The 5924-nt window shown below is 47.3% G+C and overlaps 1 long non-coding RNA gene across 1 annotated transcript; it reads right to left on the minus strand.

Moving 5' to 3' along the window:
* Positions 1 to 4305: 4305 nt before the first annotated feature.
* On the minus strand, positions 4306 to 5063 carry LOC105540636. The gene is made up of 2 exons (XR_001006222.1): positions 4987 to 5063; positions 4306 to 4688 (listed from the first exon to the last, which is right to left on the minus strand). It is a non-coding gene; the product is annotated as an uncharacterized LOC105540636 (long non-coding RNA).
* Between the last annotated feature and the right edge of the window lie 861 nt (positions 5064 to 5924).

A 5924-nucleotide genomic window follows, 5' to 3' on the forward strand; every position in this document is an offset into this window, starting at 1 on the left:
AGACAGGACCTGCTGTGGAATTTGCTGGGCAAACAAACACACAAAAACAATACAGGATGCTCATTCTAACAATTCTGAAGAATTTCAGGACAGCAGGAGCACAGCATTAAAGCCACAGACAGCCCTCCTGACAGCAGGGCCCTGTGACTGCACAGGCCTCAGGCCCAGGAAACCAGCCGGCCCTGGTCACAATGCTGGAATATGAAGCTGCGCAGCCTGGATCTAGAGTCTGAGTCTTTAGGTGCCAAGCAGTACTGCCTTCTCACCCACAGCAGTGTTTGAAATCCCTGTCTGGGCCTGTCCTGGTTTCTAATTGCAGGGTCCTCATTCTGGCCAAGGGTGCCCATTTGGCAGCGAGTCTCTGGAGCCCCCTTGTGGGCAGTGTCAGATAGCCACCCTGCTTCCAGGGCAGAGTCAGAACCACAACCTCAGGCCCAGGCTCCCAGCAATGTCCCCAGATAGTGGTGTGGACGCCTTGGCTGACACATCCAGGGACAGCATCAAGCCTCGTCTCTTAGCTCTTTAGTCTCTACAGTCGTCATCACACATGGGCTGTTTGGGTGGGAGTTTCCAAATCTTATTCCTCTTTCAAACTGAGATTAAATGCCTTCTGGCTCAGGGTCCTCCCCAGCCTCTAACACAAATCCGATCCAGTACCTGGCATCTCAGAAGTGTTCAGCAAACTCCATCTACCTAGCATTTTTCTGCAAAGGGTCCATCTCTTTCCTCTTCCCTGGACTAGTCTAAAACTCACAAACTTAAAAACCCAACTGTTTTTCCTCTCCACGCTCCGCCAACCTCAGTACTTCATCTCTGACACCAGATGTGGGCTTTTCCCACACACCAATTCTCCAGTGCACGCCCCCTGAGCATCCCCTAATGCAGTCCCATCTGACACCATCTGCCTGGAGACAGCGCCAGATCCCACAACTTAAGGGCTCAGTCCCACAAGAACGCCCCCATGTCAGAGACCAGTCGCAAGTCCCGGGTTGTAACTGTGAAGCAGGTTCACCACAGGCCTGTTATAAGCCTCTCTGGATCTGGTGTGACACAACAGCCCAACACCCAACAAATCTATGAAGCTGCATTTTTACTTGTAGCAGGAAGGCATTCAATCTCAGTTTGAGAGAGGAATAAGAGTTCGGAAACTCCCACCATGGGCAGCAATGGACAACAAAAGGCTTCCTGGGGCGGATGGAATCTTAGCTGCGCATGCCCTGCTTGTACTGCAGCTGCGGGGCTGTGAAGACAGCCCACCCAGGGTTTCATACTTTGGGGGAACCATAACATGCTGGGCTAGAGTGTTGAAGAACATCTTGTTGCCGGGGAGGGACTGGACAGAGCCGGGATTGTGATGGCCAGTCCCTCCATGTCCCCACATGTCAGGATGTTGCATCCTAGCACATTCTACATTTATTCGTGAGAACTGCAAGTGAGAAAAGAGGGATGCCTGTCCTGCACTAACCTGTGCTTCTGAGGAACTGGCTACTAGCTGAGGGTTCCCATGATCACTGCCCTAAGTTTTTGTCTGTATCATATAACTTCTGCATGAAAAATTTCCTTTTATATTTTTGGTAACACAAGTATGTAATTATAAATTCTCTCTGTTGTTCATCTGAAAACATTGTTCCCTGTATTTTTTGAGCAGTGTTTTTGCTGGATGTAGAATTCTGAAAGATTTGTTTCCTTTGAGTACTTTAAAGATGTCACTCCATTATTTTTTGGCTTACATAGTTTCCAAAGAGAAGTCTGCTCTAATCCCTTTCTTTGTATGCAATATCTTTTTCCTCTGGCTGCCTTCAATATTTTCTCAGTGTGTGTCTAAATGTGTATGTTGTTGTTGCTGTCGTCGTTGTTGGTGGTGGTGGTGTTGTTGAATCCTGCTTGGGGATTTCCAAGCTCTTGGACCTGTGCCTTGATGTTTTTCATTAGTTTTGGAAAATTCTCAGCCATTATCTCTTCAAATATTTTCTTCTGCTTGATCTGTCTTCTCTTTCTGGGATTCCAGTTATGCATATGTTGGACCATTAGATATTATCTCTCAGTTCTTTGATTCTCTGGTTTTTATTTTTCACTGATTTTCCTTGTTTTAAGTTGGGTAATATTTATTGACCTGTCTTCAGCTGCACTCATTCATTCCTTAGCTGTGTCAGATCTACTGATGAATCCATTAGACGCATTTCTAATTTCTGTTACTATATTTTTTTCATTTCTAACATTTCTATTTGCTTCTTTCTCATAGTTTCTACCTCTCTGCTGAAACTATCCATCTGTTCATGGAAGTATTCCACGTAGTTATTTTAAAATCCCAGTCTGTTAGTCTAACACCTATGTTATCTCTGAATCTGGTTCTGTTGATTGTTTTGTTTGTCTGTCTCTCTCTCTCTCTCACTCTAAGAGATGCTATTTCACCATAATACCATGGCTAGAGTGCAGATGGTTGTTCATAGGTGCAATTACAGTGCACTACAGCCTTGAACTCACAGGTTCAAGCAATCCTCCTGCATCAGCCTCCTAAGTAGCTGGGACTACAGGCATGCACCACTATGCCCAACTGTTTTGTCTCTTGTTAATAGGTTTTGCTTCCTTTATAAGGTTTGTGATTTTGAATTCAATACTTGACATCATGGGTAAGCGAGTTGAAACTGAAGTAAGTAGTATCCGTGACAGGAAATGGACATATCTTTTCTTCTGCTGCTACACTAATTTTATGTGTGCACGTGTGTGTGTGTGTGTGTGTGAGTATTTCGAGTGTGGTGATCAGGGAAGAGCTTCGTTGTTGCTATGGCTATCCTGAATGCACCATCTGTTTCAAATGCTTCCAGTGCTTCCTTGTGCTTGTTCTAGTGTGCTTGTGTAAGGGCTGGCTTTCTGAAGGATTTTCCTAATACCTTGTTCCACTCTCAGCTTTAGTTCTTTCCTGTGCACCTGCTTTTACTAGATGGTTGCACTGCATGCTTTGCTATCTCCCCCTGCAGTACATTTTTTTTTACCTGGGAAATGCTAACTCCATGGTAACAGCCAGGAATGCCTTCTCTTGTCGTGCTCCAGACTCCTCCTTATGTAGGACCTTCGTTTCTTGCTGTTGGAGATGGAGCTTTGTCTGAGATATTGACCATCCCCAGCGGTAAAACACCAATAATCTGGGCCCAAGATGTCTCCCTATTCATCTCCCAGGGCTACAGAGTTTTAAAAGATTTCTTATCTTCAACCTCAATATGTCTCTACCAGTACCTTGAAGAGGAAAAGATTTGCTGGCCATTCCGCAATAGTTGAAGGCTTTTGTTCTTTAGGGGTGAAGGGTGTGAGCGGGGCTCATGCCTGCATTCCTGAAGGCAGATTTTCTCCAGTCTTACTATCTACCCTAATCTTTCTCATGGGCTCTGATAGACACAAATGGAGTAGAGTATGTGATGGGAGTCAACCTCCTCATGGGTCCATGGTTCCCAGAGATATACTCTCACAGTGGCCCACACTGGGCCTTCAGCACTGATTAAAATTCACAGAGTATTTCCACTCCTTATGGTCACCCCGTCTCCTGCCTGCAGATGAGAAGTAAGCCAGTGTTCACATCCCACCGCTCCCCCTTAGTGCTTGTCTTCCCTTCCATTTCAAGGGAACCATGTGCCTTGCAACTTCAGCTCTTTCATGTAGGAAAAGTTATGATTTTGAGGACAATCCAGCTTCCTCTTGCTGATAAGGCGGTTTTGACATGCTTTAGAGTTTTCTACGTACTAACAGAATCCAGAAATCACCTGTGGGATTCTGAAAGACACAGTATTAGGATGACCCTCTGGAGACTTACTCCAAAGTGGTCCCTGCCCACACCAGAAGTGGTCCAGGCTACAGAAGGAGTTTAGACCAGTTGTTGAAAGACTCAGCCTCATGGGGGTTTTTGAGAGGCTAGTGCACATACGCAGAAAGGTGTTGTAGGCCTGTGCAAGCGTCAGCAAATGCCATGCAACAGTGCAACAGGATCACCTCAGCATGTCTCCCTCTTCCCAGATCCAGGCACATTCTCAGCCTGGGCCACTTCCATTTCCACAATCAGCTCCAAATAGAGGGTCTGGATGCGACACTCTGGCCATCCCAACTCCTATTGTTGGAAATTGCTGGGGACCCAGAAACATGCAACAGGCCCAGAGTTCCCCTGAGCACCATCCATGGCTGAGCCCTCTGGGCTCTGCTCATCCTGAGGCCTGGTCATCCCCAGAAGAGCCACCTTCCTTCTCACATTGCCTATTTCAGCATCATTCTGTCTCTGAGGACAATGGATTAATCTCCAGTACAACACACAAGCACTAATTTGGCCTTCAAAAGATACTTTATTCCCAAAGCTGAGGTCACAAATACAAAACTTCCTTCTTCATGGCCTCTGTTCCCTGCCCCCCACCACCAGACAATTCCCCAGCCACGGTAAGATGCCTTCTGAACCTGCAATCCCTTTCACAAGATACCCCAGTTTTTGCTCTTCCAGGTCCCCGAGGCTGGCTGGATCTTCCATTCACAGCTCAATGTGTTCTGTCTGGGGAGGGGTCTCCACTGCCTTCTTGGCAAAGAGTTTGGTCCAGAAAGCCACTTCCTTGTCCTTCAGCTTCTGGGCCGCCTGGGTGTTGGCACCAATCTGCAGGTACCCTTCCTCCTGATTGTACTGTGGCCAGCGGGGCAGCCCTTCCCCATTGGGGTTTCTGGAAACAGAATGAAATAGAATTGCCCCACAGCTGCTGTGTGTTCCTAACAATCTTCTGAGATGTGCCAGGATGCCCAAGTTATCTCTGTCAAGAGGCTTGTATACCTCCAGAGATGGGGAGCTCACTATCACAGGGCAGCCTCTCCATTTGTAGATAGCTCTCATTATCAGAGTGCTATGGTCACAGTGTCAGGAGTTTGATCACTAGAACCTTAGAAGCTGCCCCTTCCCAGTAGGCATGTTCAGCCCGCTCCCCGCCTTCACCAGTCCTGCTCTGTCTTTGCCAAGAGCCTCACCCATTGCGAGCAAAGTTGGCCCAGAATTTCATCACCATCTTGCTGAGTCTGATCTCCTCTTCTGAGGCACCCTCTGTGGGGAAGAAGAAAAACAGCCTTTGTGACTCAAAGTGTAATCTGCAGACCTGCAGCATCAACGTCACGTGCGAGCCTGCTAGAAACACAGTCTTGGCGAATGCTTCACACCCACTGAGCTGAGGTCTGCAATTTTAAAAGATCCTGGTGGATCTGTGTGTACTTTACCTTTGAGTATATCCGACTTAGGGCTCAGCAATGGGCATGCGTCATTCCATGTGCTGGCTGCCTTTCTCTCCTGTGACCCTTGTCTGCCTCCTCCCCCCTCAGGGCCACAGGCAATGCCACACCCCAGGGTTTCCTCTATGGCAGCCCCACCTCCCAGGGTTGCTCTCTCTTGGGTCTTTTCTGACTCCCCGGCACACACCCACAATTCACATTCTAGAAAACAACAGAACTGCAAGGCTCCTAAGCATGCACAGTGAGATGCCCAGAGGCGCTGGTGTGTTCTGAGCAGCCATGGGGTGAGTCCCATGTGATCTGTAACTGCTGAGAGTTAAGGTTTAGAAGACACTGTGAGAGGACTTTTTAAAATATTGTATAATGTAAACTGAAAATAAAACCCTAACACCCCCAGCTGACCGAACAGACCCTCTCTGGGCTAAGGGGAGTCCAGAAAATCCTTCAACTGTGTTCCTGCCTGGGAACGGTCAGGAGGTCAGATACGCCTCATAATATTCCATCTCTTTTGTGGTTTAGACACCACTGACCAGCATCAGCAATAAAATAAAGGTCGTCATTCTGACAGAATACTCTCTTTGTGGCAATAAGACACCAAATTAAAAATGAGACCTAAGGCCACATCGGGCAAGGGTTCTGGCCTATATCTCTCCCCTTAAAGAATCCACTCTGTTCTCACTGCC

The sequence above is a fragment of the Mandrillus leucophaeus genome, unplaced genomic scaffold (assembly GCF_000951045.1).
Source record: "Mandrillus leucophaeus isolate KB7577 unplaced genomic scaffold, Mleu.le_1.0 Scaffold2231, whole genome shotgun sequence".
Classification (NCBI taxonomy): domain Eukaryota; kingdom Metazoa; phylum Chordata; class Mammalia; order Primates; family Cercopithecidae; genus Mandrillus; species Mandrillus leucophaeus.